The following is a 17,858-nucleotide window of genomic DNA, read 5'->3' on the forward strand; positions in this document are numbered from 1 at the left end:
GTCCCTGGTGCAAGTTACTGACCTTTTCGTGCTTTAGCTTCCTCAAACATAAAATGGGGAGAATAATATCCATGGTACAGGCATTTTGCAAGATTTCTGTAAGAAACGACTTTGTAAACTGAAAAACAAAGAAGTATATTATTACTGTAGTGATAGCCAGTTTTAAGCAAATCCCAGTCATTTTGGCAGAGGGTTTGTGAGATACATAAGGATAGAACACTCCTTGCTTTATTTTTCTAGAGAGAATTGATAAGAATACTCAAAAAGTACTCGAGACTCAAGTCAAATGCCATCTCTCCAAGGCAGAGTCTCTTTCTCCACTAAATTTCCAAAAACTCTGGTAATGTCTCAATAAAGGCACTTGTATTATCACTTACCTGCTTCCCCGCCTCCTTCATTTAAGTGTGAGCCCCTCTAAGGCACAGGCCTTGTCATTCGTCTCTGCATCCCTAATACTTATCATAGTTCCTGGTATATAGTTGGCACTCAATAATGTTGAATAAGTTACTTAATGTGTGACTAACCCTGTTGTCTCTACTTCACAACAGTGGAATGAAGAAACAATCCAACTACAAAATGCAATAAACCTATACCGAGTGAGGTACAAAGTCAAGACCGACTTTCAGCTTTCCTAATGTCTAGGCTCCAGTCTCTTCTTCATTTTGGAAAAAAATAGCATCTTGATTCTCTTTGTATGAAAAATAAAAAACAAGACCTGCATTACAGGGTAGTGAAATCTTTACTAAGTGTACATGCTTGATTGAAATCCTAAAATCACTCTGCTTTACTTTCCTAAAAATAGTTTGTACTCTTTAATGTATGGTGAATACAATATAATTTTTGGCCATAACATCAAGTTTTAGATAAGTACAAGATTGTGGAGCATCGTCATCTTCAGAAAGAAAACCCCCAGCCTTCTTATCTACAGAATTCAGTAAAGGGGTCAGAATGAGTGTGGAAGTGCAGTTTCCATGGTTCGTCCGTGACATGAACAAACAGCTGCAGGTATTTAGATCTAGTGCCAAGGATGGAAACGCTCAACTTTACCCTTAATAGCAAATTTCTGAGCACCTTTCTGGTACAACGAGCTTGATTCAATGAACAGAATGCTTTCCCCCTTTTTCCATAGCTTAGAGTGGTTCTGCTTTACCAGATATCTTTTTAAATGCTTAGGAAATTGTCTCCTCTCCTTCACAAAGAAGGGTATATAGGAAATAGACTGCTGCCGTTAAATAAATATGCATGTCTATAGGGGTGTGTGTGTGACCCTTTTCTCACTCAAGTTGACAGCAGTTGAAAGAATGAGAGTGAATTGGGTCAATAGGCCACTGGACACCAGTGTTTTCTTCAGTGTCCCCAGGGGGCTAGCCCAGCCTACCACTGCCTTCAGGAAGGCTGTCTCAGGCCACTTTTACTCAGCACGTTCCATTCAGCAGCTGCAAAGCTGACCCTCCACTCCTCTGAATTCTGAAATGCTAACCACTAATACAACGGTCTTTCTCATCACGGGCCTGTAAGGAACGTTTATTTCACAGCTACTCTTCCTTAGCTTATCTATAGCCAGACTGACACTGCTTCCTTCAGATTTCAGCCTTTTTACTCCCCAAGGTCAAATTTACATTGGTAGTTAATAATATCCTGGCTTATTCTGACCGAATACGCATATATATCTCTTCTGCCTCTCTGCATCACAAATGCATCCTACACTAACTGTATTGTCATTATTTCCTGCTGTCAATCCCATGTTGGAATAGGCGACATTGCTCTACTTTGTCATGGTGAAAAGTTTATCCTGCAAATTTTCTGTTTCTTAGGTCTTCCATGAATGGCTGTGCTTATCTCATGTGTGCTTCTAGGCATCTCCAGGGCTCTGCATTTAACTTCGTACTTCTAAAAGCATCTGTACAGAGATAATATTAATGTTATTGCAACAGACAAGCAGAGCCTCATTTCTCTCCCCTTTGACTGAAAATGCCTGTTGGTGGTGAAATGTGCAGACATCAGCATTTTTGTGTGAGGTCTGAATGTGTGTGGGTCCAGCCATTGGCAGCAGGAAGAAATAAGACACAATTCCTAGGTGGTTTGTTTTAAAATATACCATTCAAAACTGAGTGGTGATCCATAACCATCAAAATTATTTTCCCAAAGGACTCTCTATTCTGAAGCTGGAAAAAAACTCCTGAATTGACTCTCAGTTCTGAGATGGAGTTGCTTGGAAATGTGGGTGATTTAAAGATCACTTGTCTTCCAAAATAGCTACTTAACCTAGACATGTTGGGTGTTTAAAATTCTGGATACTACTGCTGATCATCTTTAAATTTTTTGAAGACCTGATTTAGAATTCACAGGAGGAAGGTAGAAAGTAGTAGGAAGCTGATTAAATTTGAAGTTAAGTCTCAGTCTCTCGCATTAACTTATTATGCTTAGTGCATCCCTAAGCCTCAGTTAACTCCTCTGTATAATGGGGATTATAAAATCTGCTCTGACTAGGTCATAGTCATAGGGTTGTTTAAAGATCTTGAGCTAAAATGCATGGGAAGAAACTCTGTAAATCATCCAGTGCTATGGAATCTAAGTTGTATTATAACACTAAAACAGCAGTTCCTGAAAAAATAACAACTCGAAAGAAACCTACTAATGCCCCTCGTGGTATTTGCAGCCTGGGTTTCCTGATCACCCAAGTCGTAACTTTTATGTTGTTGGTTTATTTGCTAGCTTCATTCTCTTTATGTTGTTTTTCATTTTTATCCCCAAATAACTGAACCCTAAGCAGAGTTATAATCATAAATAACAATATTTTGGGAAAAAAATCTGGTCCAAAACAACTATAACTATTACACATTTTCACCATGCACGCTGGCAACAAGAATTCCAGTAGAAAATAATTAACTCATTGCTTTTGCATTAGTTTAAGAAAAAGGATAGTTATGCTGAGACAGTACTGATTCCTCACTTAACAGTTCCACTCAATGTACTCACTAGGATCTAAATGATTCTGTCTAACGAGGATGCCACCTTCCCACCAAGCATCCTTCTACTTTCTGCTGTATCTGTGGACTCTAAGCTCTTTGTGGTCAGCGACCTCTTCTCTGGAGTTGGCTACAGAATGCCGTGGACCAGCTCAGTTACCCATGTGTAGTTGAAACTGGGTGAAAACTAGCGGTATGAGAGAGTGAGGTCACATGCCTCTTCTCCTTAAAGGCCCATATATTAAGATGCTGCTGGTGGAAGAAACAGAGTGAGTCAATCCCACAAATGACCGTGACTAAACTCAACATCCCCAAATTCTTGTGTCCAGTAAATGTGATGACTTTTTCCTATGATACAACAAAAGAATAAACAAAATGGAATGTCATCTGCCTTGAACAACACTGTTCCTAGAGTGAGGGTTCTTTAAAAGACTCTATATCACAGACTATGGGAAGGCATCATTCAGGAACATTTTAAAAGCAGAAAGAGAGAGAGCACTGTCAGAGGCCTAAGGATTACTATACATAGCACTAAAATTTGTTAAGATCTTTATTTCTAGGCTATTATTCCATTTCAAACAGAAGAAGTTCATGTTTTAACAGAAGATTGGTATATCTAAGTAAAACTGCAAGTCTATAATCCTTAACTGTGCTCATTATTAGGCAATAATGACTATGGACATATAATTATTGATTACAACTTCTAAAATAACCATGATACTGAGTAGCCATAAATATGAAACTGTGAAGTTATAAAAATAAATTAGGCTCTGAGTATGTAAGAATTTCAATTAAACACATACAAGAAACACTGTTCCAGAACTACATTTATTTATTTGATCTTTCATCATTTCTATTATGCAGCCTGCTTATTGCTACAAAACCTGGGAATCATTGAAGTAAAATGTGTATTATTAAAACCTAAGTCTCTACCATTAAGTGGTTATCCATAGTGCATGCCTAAGCCTCAGTTTGTTCCTCCATGTAATGGAAACCACAACAGTAGGGCTAGATATCAAGAACTGAAGTCAAAAATATATGTTTCATTCCAAATCCTACTGTTTGCTACTCATGTGACATGGGACAAGTCACTTGGCTTTCACAGATGCAGTTTTTAGTCTATACATTCAACCTCCTGGTGTAGTGTGGGATTGAAAAATGTTGATGAGAGAGGGTGTAATTTTTACATACTTTGAGTTTCCAGTATTGTTTTTAACTCAGGATTAAATCAGGAAATCGGTTTGTTATTTTTGCTATTTTGTTATTTTCGAAGCCTGAGCTCTTCATCGGTACTTTTTTTTTAATGACTGTTACTGAAACAATTAGCCACCACAAGCGTAAGCATTCTCTGCAGGTGTATGTTGCTTTATCACTAAACTTAGTCATTTTATGAAAGTAACTTCAGACATGCTTTAGTTTAGAGGACAAGGTGTGAAACTAACAATAAAAAAGCAAAATTTAAAAATATGGACATGGATGGAGTGTTGGGTTGGCTCCCTGATCGTGTACTCAGATGCTGAACGCCCAGAGAAGTCGGGCAAGAATGAATAGCTTTCCAAGGCAATTGCGAACCCGCAGTGTCGAGAGCAACCAGCAATCTAATGTGAAATTCTTTCATCTTCCCTCCACACTCCTGCAAAAACTGGGAGGATTTCTGAGAGGCAGAGAGATTCTCAATCGTTGCAACGAGCAGCTTTCTTCCAGTTTGAGCTCATGAGAGTAAGGGCAATTTCATGTTAAACATACGCACAAGATGACAGTGAAGGAGGTGAGCTGATAGCCCAAAATACATATGCAAACCCTGCCTTGGAAGCTTGCTTTTCACTATCTTGCATGAAGTTAATGCAAACCAAGGAACCACCATTCCAGGATCATTGTCCCCTTTAATCCTTAATAACCAAATAAAAATGGGCAGCCTGTATTCAGGAGCAGCTCCAGCAAGCAGACCTCTAGGAAACAAGGCTCCCTACAGACTTTCCCTTGATCTTAAAGCTTAACGTGAAACATTTATATGCACGGAGCACCTGGCCAGGAGATGTGAGAAGGCCTTTTTTTTTTTTTTTTACCTTGGCTCTATTTCTTTCTTTAATAATAAATTCTCAGTTTTCTTTTTTCCCTTCCTGGAAACTGATTCCATTCTAAATAATTTTTTTGTTCTTTCTTAATAGTTTAAGAAAAGCAAGACAAACTTGAAAACCCCCCATTAACATCCATCAGGCTCCCTGCCTGCCGATCGGTATCCTTTGCTTTAGGAAAGATGAAGCAGAAAGTCAGTATAGGTTAATTCCAATCAGGTTGAGAACTTCTTCTGTGTGAATTCAAAGGGCTAAGGTTAACCTATTATGTAATTTAGTATCAACTGGCTGCACAAGTCATCTTTCACACACATTGCTGGGTGAAGAAGAGAAAAGCTCAAAAACTTGTTCTGACTACGCTGGTTTAAATATGTAGGTGTCTGAATTACAGCTCCATGCTTAACAGAAGAGGAAAGCTGAAGTCTGTCCTAAAATGGGAAGACCATCTGGGTCACATCCTCAAAAAGGATATAATGCATTTAATGTGGAAAACATGTACAGAGTTGCATATGAAGCCCTTCCCCCAAATTGGGTTAAAACCAGGACAGATGCTTTACACCTATTTTGAAACAAATGTTTTAAATAAATGAGTTCTAGTTCATAAGTATCATCATCTTCTCTCCTCCTCTCTTTCCTCCCCATCTTCATTTCACAAAAAATTTGAGGAGACACACCTAAAGACACACAGTACAAAAGGATACAATAAACTGTTGACATTGGAGCAGAGGGGAAAACAGATAAGAAAACTAATGCTGCAGGAAATATTCAAAACATATCAGCACAAACTGTTCACTCGTATGGTTGCTGGAAGCTGGAAGATGGAAATCTGACTCCACGGGTGCCATAGTTCTAGCCCTGCCGCAACATCGCTGATCCTCTGGACTTGCAAGCTATCTGCCTTCAACCTAACCCTCCTCCGATCTCATTCTTCATGCCTGAGTGATACCTCTAAAAAGCAAATCAGATCAGGCCTTATCACTGCTTACAATATGTCAATGACTTCCCACTGTATTTAGCATGAAAGCCGTCCTGACCCTGCACCTCTCTGCTCTAACCTCTCTGGCTGTCTCAGACCCCCTACCGCTCTGGACACAGCAAACCTGGGTCAACAGTACAAATTCGTCCTTTCCTAGGCAGTTTTCACCAGCAAGACACCTCTGCCTTTCCACGGGGTGAACTTGCACTTAATCTTCCTGCAGTTCTGGGTCATGCTGCTCGGACTAGTGCTCCTGAAATGTGTTCCCACCTGTCCTTTCTCATCATGGCATCTGTCACACTTTATTATTTACTTAACAGCCTGCTTTTGCTGTTTGATATTATTCTCTCCAAGAGTAGAAGCCGGGTCTAGGGTGCTCTTTATTTTACTCCCAGCATCTGGCAGAGTGCCTGACATATCACTATTGTCTAACTATATGTTATTATTTGTCACATGCATAGATAATAATAAGAGATATCTATTAAGCATTCACCATGGACCACAAAAGTTGCCCAAAGTTTTACCTTCATTATCTTTCTGAAAAAAAAAAAAAAAAAAAAAAACTTATCCTTCATGATAAAGCCATTACCTTTCTTCACAGTAAAGCCACGAGGTAGATTATTATCATCTTCATTTTACAGACTAGGACACTGAGTGGGGAAGTATGGGTGCTGGGATACCAGCCTGGTCCTTCCTGAATCTCACGTGTGAGCTCTAATCACTGCTTTATGCTGCCTTTCTAATGGGACATGATGCTTCCTATCAGCCAAAGCAATAAAAGAACAATGTTAGCTCCAAAATTTACAGCATCTTAAAAAACCACACCAATTGTTGGGGAGAAACATGTCTTTTCCTGGGTTCTAAAAAGTTTCTTCCCAGGGGTCATAACATTCACTAGTGGTCTGATTTTATAAATGGCAGCCAGGAAAACCTTACAGTAAGTAAAATAGCAGATTTTACAGAACCTCTTCCTAGTGCCCCTCAGTACAAGCCAATGGCACAACATGAAAGCACAATTTACCAAATTTCATTCTATACCAGGCAAAATATACAGTTCTCTGATGGTCTGGCCTACCCAGTCAAACCCAGCAAGTATGTGCATTGTCACTTCAAGATCATTTTCCCCTTAAGAAGAGGGAGGAAGAGAGGAGTTGGTGGGAAGAAAAGGCAAAGACCAGCTACCCACTCTAACCAAGAAGGGCAATGACGGGTCTGCAGAGACTCAGCCTTTGCCAGCACAGTCGCACTGACTGATCGCTGAAAAGACATGGTTACCAGGCTGGGCTTCTCCTCTGCTACCTGGAGACTGTGTGTGGTCTCAGTGTCTCTAGTGGATCCTCAAGCTATGCCTAGTTTGTAGATTCCTGCTGTCCTGGGGGGCTCAGGGGGGCATTTTCTTCTGTTTGGTTTAGAAGTTAAAACTCTGCTTGCTCCCAAACCAAAAGTTTGGGTTTGTTGGGGGCTTGGTCATCAAAATTGAAAAAGGATTAGTCAAACCTGACTACCTTCTGTTTACTATCTGAGTGCCACAGAGGTGAAAATCTCTTGACAGCAGAAAACACACACGCCCGCGTGCACACCACACACACACACACACACACACACACACACACACACACACACACACACACACACCCCGCGCATGTACACGCCCACACGTTGTCTTCTGTATTGGTGCAACTGCCTACTTTGGAACCCAGTGCCCTTTGCATGTTTGCTTCTGAGGCTGTTTGAAGATTTTTCTCTAAAACAACCACGCCTTCCCCAATTATTGCCAGTCTCGTCTGCGTTTCACTGTCTTGGAAGCATTCTGCCTAAACCCTACTCTGGTTGTGATGCTTCGGCTCATCTACTGCAGTGGGAATGCAGACCGTAGACCCTGTGAATATAGTAGTCTGTGTAAAGAGAGCAAATTTTCTCTTTAATCTCAATATTGTAACATCTCAACAAAATCAGTTATATGTTAGTCTTTTCCTTTTAAAGCCATGTACCTATACATCTGTTTTAAAAATATACAGTTCTTGTCTTTCAGGCACTTAAGGTATTTCCTCACCTTTCAACTACCCTCTCAAATGACTCTAATGTAGGTAAACAATGTAAATCAAGTCTTTGAACAACACAGACTCCCTTTTTTTCTTGAAAGCCTAAAGAAAAAAGCATTATCCACAAAAATCTGGAAATTCTAGGATAAAAGAAGAGACGCTGGAATCTTAGAATATTTACAACCCACTTGTTTGCTTCCAGAAAATTTTGTAAGTCAAGGAGTTCGATTCTATCAAGTGGGAGAGGACTCATGGGAGACATAATTTTATCCTTTCTACTAGTCAGCCTGAAATTTATAATTCTTCCATATTATAGCTTGTACTATAGTTCTATGTGTGATATTCAGTATTATATCCTGGGTTTCCTTTAATTCAATATTTACTAGTCATTTAATATCATCTTACTTTCGGTTAATCCTCCACAAAGAAGGGAAACAGTAAAACCAAGTTCAAAATGCTTGAGAAGAGAAAATTGAACTCATTGAGAAATCAGTCCCAACTTCAGAAGCAAAATGACAAACACGGAAAACAAAAGAAATGTGGTATATTTATCCAAGCAAATGAAAATGGATGTTCTTAGTTTTTCTAGTAAGAAAAAAATCACCTTAAATTTATGAAGGGAAATTTAGGTTAGACTCCTAAAGAAAATGATCATCTGTGTGGTGAGAGGCGGAATTTGTCCAGTTTACAGGAGGTAAAGACTAGAGTGCACAGTCATCTTCCAGGAAGGAGCAGGCATCCTAAATGTAGTCGGACCTGGAAAAAGAAGCATGGAATGTAGTTAATGATTTTCTGATCCTTCCAGCCCTAAGCATCGGCAATTTGCCTACAGTGTAGTAAATAGCCTTAGTGGAGGGCAGCCTAATGCTTTAAAAGAATAAACACACCTCTCACCCTGCTCGTTAGCAATATACAGACCACAAGAATCTTGGGTGCTGTATATATGCCAAGTATTCCCATTAAATAGTACAGCTGTGTTCCATTAGAGGCAGGTAAAAAGAGGCACCATTTCTTTTTTAGCAACCAGGTTTGCAAAAAAATTGCTCATCCTCATCCCAAACTTTTCAGTAGCTTGTCAAAATAAGGGGTAGTGGAAGCACACAACATAACAAAATGTAAACACCAAACCTAGTCCTTATGAAAAAAATCCCCAGCATTCCCTACGTGGTTCAATCACGCTGCTCATTAAACAAGTCATTTTAATACTCACTGTCAGCCCAATCTTCTGGGTGCCAGGATTTTCTTTTGAAGAGAGGAGGTACTCTGTGGGCCTGCTTCGCAGAAAGGTTAACATTTGGAAACCAGGACAGGGTTTTCTGGTATTTAAGATCTGGCACCTTCCAAATTTAGAAGACCTTCCTCCTTTGTCTTTTCTTTTGGTTTAAAATATTTTTAAAATTTATTTTATTTGAATTTTTTAGTTTGCACAGGTTCTGTGAAACACACCTCAAGTGTCTTTTAAAAATTAAAATAGGGTTGATTTGTAGTGTCACTGATTCCTGCTAATCAAAATCACTGACAATCTTTCAGGAGGAAGAGGCACGGCTTAGCCATCTCACTGGAGAGCATTGCTTCGTTTTTCTGTTTTGATCTAAATCTGAATGTTTTCCTGCAGATAATTCGCTTGCCTTTTTTAAAGAAGAGAAACAGGCAATAAAATTCTAAGAAAACAAGTGTTTATCTGGACACACAGATTCCTATGCCTGACCCTAGACAAATGAGCGGAGAGCTTCAGGTCCCTCTGCTGGTCTGGCTCAGTGAGAGCCCTCAAGTGCGGGTTCAGAGATCTCCATCTCTAAATTAAAACTTCTAAGTAGAATGTTCTGTTTGCTCTTTCCCTCCTACCAAGGAACAACGCTGGGATGCAGGGAGAGGCAAGTGTGGACTCCAATTATGGCATGGAGCACAAGCAGCCGCCCAGACAAGGATCCCTCTGAGTTGTGTATCTGACTCTGAAGCCACTGCACGTTTCAGTCCATTCTCAATTTTCTTACTGTTTTTTGTAAATTGTCTTTTAAAAATTAAAAGTGGTTTTTGTGAAGGAGAAAAGTCACAGGAAGGTTCTTGTCTTTAAATTCAAAGATCTCTTAAAGAACCAGAGAAACGAAAGAAAAAAGACCCAGGAATGAAACAAAGCAGAAAGTTTCCCAGAATCTTGCTTTCTAGCAACAAATAAGTCACATATGAGGATACTTCAAAAAGTTCGTGGAAAAAATTATATTATCTTGCAGTTCTATTCTTATGTGAACTTTTTGAAATACCCTCATAAGTATTGTTTCATGAACAGTAGATTTGATTCTTTTAAACTGGAGAGTCACGTTACGGTATTCTGGTGTTCTTTTTCTATGAAAATTAAATTGTTTCATAAAGTAGCTTAATTAAAAGCCCATTCAAAAAAGCACCACTCTTTTTCATTTGTCATTATGAGGGTCTTTATACAATCCCACGAATTAACGCCAGAAAAAGATGGAATTATTTTCTAATTCTAATCCCCATGATATTCTCATGACATTTTAAACTACAAAAAAGAAAAGATAATATTAGATAAAGAATAACACGCATGAGGTCATTTAATTCAAATGGGTCAAGGCAAATAATATTTGATTCAAATCAAATATTTGAATAATATTCGATTAATTAGTGTAAAGCGATCACCTTAAACCAAAGAGTAAATAATGACACAAAGAGATAAAGAAAGAGACAGAGACACATAGAGAAACAGAGAGATGGGGAGAGACAAAGAGAGAGAAACAGAGAGAGAAGAGAATGGGGAAAACGAGAAATGACAAAGGAAAAAAATACTACTTCATGTGGCTAATGGGACCCCCCAAATTTTTCAAAAGCAATGATTTTTAAAATATACAGCCTCACATTTAGTAGAATGACGATAGAGGGACAACATTCTGGAATATCTGAAATTATTTCTGTAGAAATTCACCATTCCCCATTCTAAGAATCTCCCATTAGGAGAGACATGCAGGAGTGAAAACGTCATTAGCAAGATCTTTTCTCATTACACCAATTCCAGCCCATACCCAGGTATGATAATCTTTGTTTTAGACACATAGGGTGAATGAAATTTCAATTGCTGAAGCTCTGCTATTTTGAGAGTGATTTGAACTTTCTTGTAATTGAGATGTTTGAGTATTTTTAGTTAAGGCATTTTCTCTAAATATATATATAGATGGTAATTTTAAATTAAATTGAGTTAAAATTCATTTTATCTTGAGGATTCTGTTGTTGGAGGAATTAAGGACACTAGGATCACTCTCAAACTTGTTGATAATCAGAAGCATGTGGAGGTGCTATTAAAAATTTAGATACCCGTGCCCACACCAGATCTACTGGATCAGTATCTCTAAGGAGAGGTCCCTGGAATCTTTTATTTATTTGTTTATTCATTCGTTTAATATTATGCCTCTGTGTTTCAAAACCATTGCTGCAGAATGTTGCAAAATCAAGAGGGATGTAAAATGATCTGAGTGAAAAAAAATCATCCAACATCTGGGCTGTTCCCTGTAGCCACAAAGACCAGAATAACTGAGGCCACACTCCCTCCATAAGCACCAGATACAAAGGTCTGTCCTCCAGGGATGCACAGAAATACAATATTGTGTAGTACACTTTTTAGGTAAGTGAATCGCAAATTCATATTTTAATATGATCTACCTTGTTCCCATTTTAAGCGATGCATTAAAATTTTTTACTTTTTCTAATTTGGTTGTTGGAAAAATAAACACATCTTATTAATTGTAGTCAAAGCTAGAACATAAAAGAACAATGTTGCCATCTAGTGGTCAATCAGAGACATTAAAGGGTCAGAACGTCCCATGAAATTTCAAGTTGAAGGGAAAGAACGCTGAGGAAAGGACGTAAACAAACTTCAATAAAGACTTCTCTCAGCTACGGATTACTTCCACCAGACCCTATGAATCTTCGTGCCAGCTTCTAGTCCTAAAACTACAAGTAATGGTCAGTTAACAACAAGGTTGCATTTCATTTGATTCTTCAAAAATAACATTGCAAATGCTCTTCCTTTTGATTAATTGTGTTTGTGTATGGATTTTAATATTTGGAGTCTCTCCAACCACCAGTGACACCATCTTTTGAAGCCACAGCAGGCCCAGTGGTTTCCTTCAATCATCCAGGCTGCCTGAAACTGGGAGCCCTTTGAAAGGAAGTTGCTGGGCTTTGACATCTTAGGGAGCCTTCCTAGACCAAGTCCTCCCACGTTGCAAGCATTCAGCCATGTGAAGGAGTCGGCCTCCCAAATCATTTGGATGATGGAGACTTTCATGTCTATATATTTGTCCATAGCAGTTAGCACACATGTGATCAGAAAAAATAAGTCAAAGAATAAGTCGGAAAAATGAATATTATTAAGCAATTTTTTTATTTTAATTTTAAATACTGGGTTTGGTCTCAGTGATTTCAGTTAGGTCATGACATTTCCTAAGTTTAATGTCATTCTACGTTCTTGATTTCTGAAACTTACAAGAATGGTGTCAAGGCAGCCAACTTTGAAAGGTGATGTGTCTTTGAAAGGAGATTTGTATAACGCCGTCTTTCAAGGAGGAGTAAGACAGCTTGTCTTACACATTGAAACAGGGTCTTCTAGGGAAGGGTAGATGGAACTAGTGAAATCAAGGTCCCAAGAAGTTTCTTAGCAAAAATATGAGTCACTACCGATAGTTGCCTATTCCTTGTACTTTTGACTTAATGAAACATATTTCTGTCTTTTCCTGAACAAAAGGCATTCTTATGCAAGATTTTCTTATTGTTTAATTTAGGCAATCTATATTTGTAAGCTAGTTCCTTGAAAATAAAAAGGTGCACGATCAGTGTGAGAGAGTGGGATCATGGAAAACCTACGCTAACTCTCTCGAAGGATTCACAAGTAGTCTGAAGCCAAGAAGACAGTATAGTGTTCTCTTGTTCCAATAGCACACACATAGGAAGACCTGCCAAGACAATACTTAAGGACAGCCCAAAAAAAGGGTGGCAGAGAACAGGAGGTTTATAGCAGCCTTCTGGAGAATATTGCAAATTCCTTGCTAGTAAGGTCTTAGTTAATGAGTTTACATATGGCCAAGGAGTGGTGGGGGGTGGGGTGCTACTATATGCTACATACTCTTTAGAAAAATTAGCTCAATTAATTCTCAAAACAACCCTGGGAGGTGCATCTTGTTATTCCCGTTTTATAGATGAGGACATAAGCTGCATTTTACAATTCATTTCTCTTCTCAGCTTATCAAGCTTCCCCTTTGTCATGCTTGAAATTATGACATAGGAGCAGAAGGAAAACATAGGTTTCTTTGAGCCTGTGGTAGTGTGGCCATCAGATATATAAATATATACACATATATGTTTATTCTGTAAATGCTTTTTGAGCATCTACCACGTGCAAGGCATTTGCTTGATGCTGTTGGGAACGGGAAGATAAATGACAAGCCACCACAGTCAAGATGCTCACAGCCAATAGAGGAGACCAAAAAACGATTTAAACATAACCGTGACGGCATGGTCGTCCCTTGGTATCGGTGGGGGATTGGTTTCAGAACCCCCGCCAGGTATCAACACTTGAGTCTGCTCAAGTCCCTGATATAAAGTGGTGTAGTATTTGCATAAAACATACTCCGTGAACTTTAAATCATCTCTAGATTATTTATAATACCTAATACAATGTAAATGCTATGTAAATAGTTGTTGTATTGTATTGTTTTTCTGTGCATTGTTTTTAATGTATTGTTATTTTATTTTTAAAATTTTTTCAAATATTTTTGATCCGCAGTTGGTTGAATTTGAGGAAGCAGAACCCAGAGACATGGAGGGCCAACTGTGCAATGATGTAAGCGATCCTTTCAAACAGGGCTTGTGAGTCCTGTAATCCTCTGTGAACCAGAACTAGTCTACAACCTGACCACAATAGATAAAAAACATTTTTGGAACATATAAATCACTGACTCCCAAAAGAGCACACTAGATCTCAGTTTAAAATTCACCAAGCAATCACACAGAATGGTAGGACAGGCACAAAGCATGCAACCCAGAGACTGGAATTATGTGGAGGAGGCAAGACAAAGAGGAAGCACCCAAGAAGCAGCAGCTACACCATGCTCATTAGCTCTCCATTGAGCTGTGGCTCTGACATCATTCCAGTAACAGGAGGGGTCATATCATATTCAGAAGATGGTCGAAGTTTCTCCTGATTTCATTCTGATCTACAGTGTCTTATAGAAACTGTCTAGAGTGCCCCTTAGTTTTTCACACATTCGTGCAGAAATGACTGCACGTTTCCCCTCTCTAGAGCTGTTACTAAAGGCTGACTAGCCAACCACACCCTTCTCTCCATCTTAAATGGTAGCTCCACCTGCTCTCTGCCCCAGACCTTTCCCATCATTGAGGGTCCTCTGTCACTCTGTAACTGCTATGTACTTCTATGTCAATCGGGATCCCATAAAGATTACCCAGGATAGTCATTTGAAAGAACTCAGGAGACTTCACAGAGCAGACTCAAAAATGTGAAGTATTTGGGATGATGGATATGTTAACTAGCTAGATTTAATTATTTCACATTGTATTCATAAATTATAACATCACTTTGTAACCCATAAATACGCACAATTATAAATTGTCAATTTTCAATAAAAATAAATAAAACCAAGAGAAAGAGATTGCACTCAAGCATAGGGAGTCTGAGAGACCTCTGGGTGCAACTCTCCAGGATTCTTCTTATTTGCATAAGGAGGTGCTTGCTGTCCAGATTAAAGGACCAAGATTTGTGATTTGAATCTTGGCTTCCTAAGACCTCTAGACAGAAGTTCCTAGTAGGGTCTTTTATGCCCTCTGGTCATGTTAACCAAGACAGGATAACTGGTTACGCCAGGTGAAAGCTATCCACAAACAATCTGGCCCTGGGTTTCACCAGGGGAGTTTCAGACTGTAAACAGTACATCCTATATCATGAGTTAGCCCACCAACCTTAAATTGGCCAAGAGTCAAAGCAAAACATCCAGGCATCCATGGAGATAAGCACAGAGCTGCCCCAGTCCAGCTGTAAAATAGTGCCATAGCATTGATCCTTTAGTTACAAGCAAAAAAAAAAAAAACTGATTCTGATGAACTTAAGCAAAAAGGGATTTATTTAGGCATGGGAACAGGCATTTAACAAGGAAGCAGGAATGACAAGGTGCTGCCAGGACCTAACAAAGTAGTCTATTCAGGTTTTGGTTTTTGTTTGTTTTTGCCTTCTTTTCTTAAAACTTCATTTTACAACAAACATTTTCCAGTTATTACATTTTATGCAGATTTATGCTTTTTCCCATGTATATGCATATTTTTTTTTAAGAAATTTGTATTTGGGGTTGAATACCATAGCTAAAAATCTGTGAAGAGAAGGAACACCATGATCTAAAGTAACCCTGGAAAAGGGTGCCCACGAGGAAAAGCAATTGGAAATCAGCCCTGGAGCGTGCTAGCAAGAGCAAAGAGGGCATGAGCCAGCAGTCATTAAATTATCTGGCAAGAGACTCTCAAAGAACTGCCCAGCTAGTCCCTTCTGAGAAAGAAAACACTGTTAATAACAGAACTCTAGGTTCTGGAATCAATTCAACTTGTATCTTAGTCCTTTCTCACTTTCTGGCCCCAGTCTCCCACCCTACCCAGAACTGCTATATTTCTGGAGTCTCCCTGCCCTTCCCCGTCCCATTGAAAAACTATTTATAACTGTGGGAGCTCAGCTTGGTCCACTGTGACACGCAGGGAACGTGCTCTGCTGGGAACATGAAGCTGGGGCGGGAGTCGGCAGGGCCAGCTCAGAGGCGTGACTGTCCTTGGGATGAGCACTACCTTTCCACACTGATCAGGGATGTGACCCTACCAGAAACGTCGAAAGCATGTGGAAACTGTAAAACACAGTCATTTGATTTGGGGAGGGGAGCTACAGTGAATTGATAACTATGGTGATATTTTTTCCTTTCTGTAAATTTCCTCCCCCTCCCTTCATTTTTAGTGCTACCTGACCCCATAACATTGGCAATGGATAAATCGTGGGAATGTTTTCTTTAAAAGCTGAATGAGATAAAATTATGAAATTGGCTATGGAATAACTTTTTAAAATTTGCCCCATATAGTAATGTAGAATAACTAAATATTTGATCGTACCAAAAGGGGAGGAAGTTTAAGTTTTTTATAAGATTCCAAAGCAACTTGCCTGAAGTTATACTTAAGAATCGGCACCATGTTTTCCTATAAAAATTCCATGGTTTGTTAATTTTCCAATGGAAATTACCAAGCTAGTTTTGTTGTTGTTGTTAACAAGGTAAATGCTGAGCCCCAAAGTGAGTTAGGCTTGATATTGTAAATCAAGCTATTAAGATATGTAACATCAAAGCCACCTCTCATCAAAAAGCACTATCAGTACGCAGTGTCTAGGTCCTTAGGGGAAGCTCCTGGTTAACAATAGCCTAGAATGATCACAAATTTATTCACATGGTAATCATAAGTAAAGAAAATTTAGATTTCCACTTGTCCATATAACTGAGTCTATCTTTCTCACAAGCCTCCTCCTGCTGGGAGAAAAAAAAATAACCTTAATCAGCTTTGCCTGGCACAATAATTAAAAATACTCCTTCAGTAAATGCTCCATATCTGTAGGTCAAATTCAGTCTCTCCTGTGTCACCTTAGATCATATCTGGTTTCATTAGCAGGAGTGCGGTTTATATGATCATATGGTGGCAGAGGGGACAGGAGGTTGAACTTAAACGCTGGGTTGTGCTTAGTCCATCTCTGGGCTTCCTGCTGGTGTCTGTTGTTGAGGGGCTATAGTTTTTCCACGCTTCGTGTGTGGGATTCTAAGGCATGCCCTCATGTCCAGGCTGGGATCTGCCGTGCACACATGCTGCAGAGACCATCTCAGTCTATGCCTCCTCTTCCATCCACCCTTGTCGCAGGCTCTGCACTGGGATATGGAGGGTCATCTAGCACCCTTCTCCTACTGCAGATCCAGGGCCCATTCACTGGCTTCCCTTGGAGGCCTGTGGAGATTTCTTGAGTTCCACTGACACCCCAGAAGTGCCATAGAGACCTGGGAAAGCTAAGCTTGGCCCTCCTTCTGCTCAACCCTGCCCGGCCACTGACTCTACTCAACTGTAGCCACGCCCCCCTCTCCCCCAGTACTGAAGTTGTCGATCTATAGGGAAGCTCCTTGCAGGGCTCCAAAGTGGGCAAATGATCCTCATCTTTGAACCTAACACCCCTCTCTCCTCAGCACCTGACCTGAAAGAGGAAAGATGGGGACACATGTGTCTCACCCAGCCTCTCCCATTTGTCCCTCCTTCTAACAACTTGGTGGAGAAAGGGTTGGGCTAGGATTCCCTTCATCTTGAGTGGATAGGATTCCCTTAGGTAAACTCCAAAGGGTGTCAGTCCTGTCTCCTGGAATTTTAAAGAAACTTGGTTATTAGAAATTCCTCAGTTTTCCTCCCCACAGCCTGGCTTTCAAAACCTTAGGCTTGCTGAAGTAGTTAAGAAAATCAGCTTTGAGATTCCATGCCTCTCTTTGAAATTTCATGCCATTGGTTCCTAAAGAGGGTAGCTTCACCCCCTAGGAGGCATTTTGGAAAGTTGTGGGCTTGTTTTTGATTGTCTCAAAGATTAGGGGATGGGAGGGAATAGACATTTAATAGATGGAGGTCAACAATGATCAACACGCTGGAATGAGGGAGGCAGCCCCACAAAGAAAATCATTCCCTACAAAGTTTGTGTAGGTGGAAAATTTGTTTATAATTTTCTGAG

Source organism: Cynocephalus volans, chromosome 9, assembly GCF_027409185.1.
Source record: "Cynocephalus volans isolate mCynVol1 chromosome 9, mCynVol1.pri, whole genome shotgun sequence".
NCBI classification, from domain to species: Eukaryota; Metazoa; Chordata; class Mammalia; order Dermoptera; family Cynocephalidae; genus Cynocephalus; species Cynocephalus volans.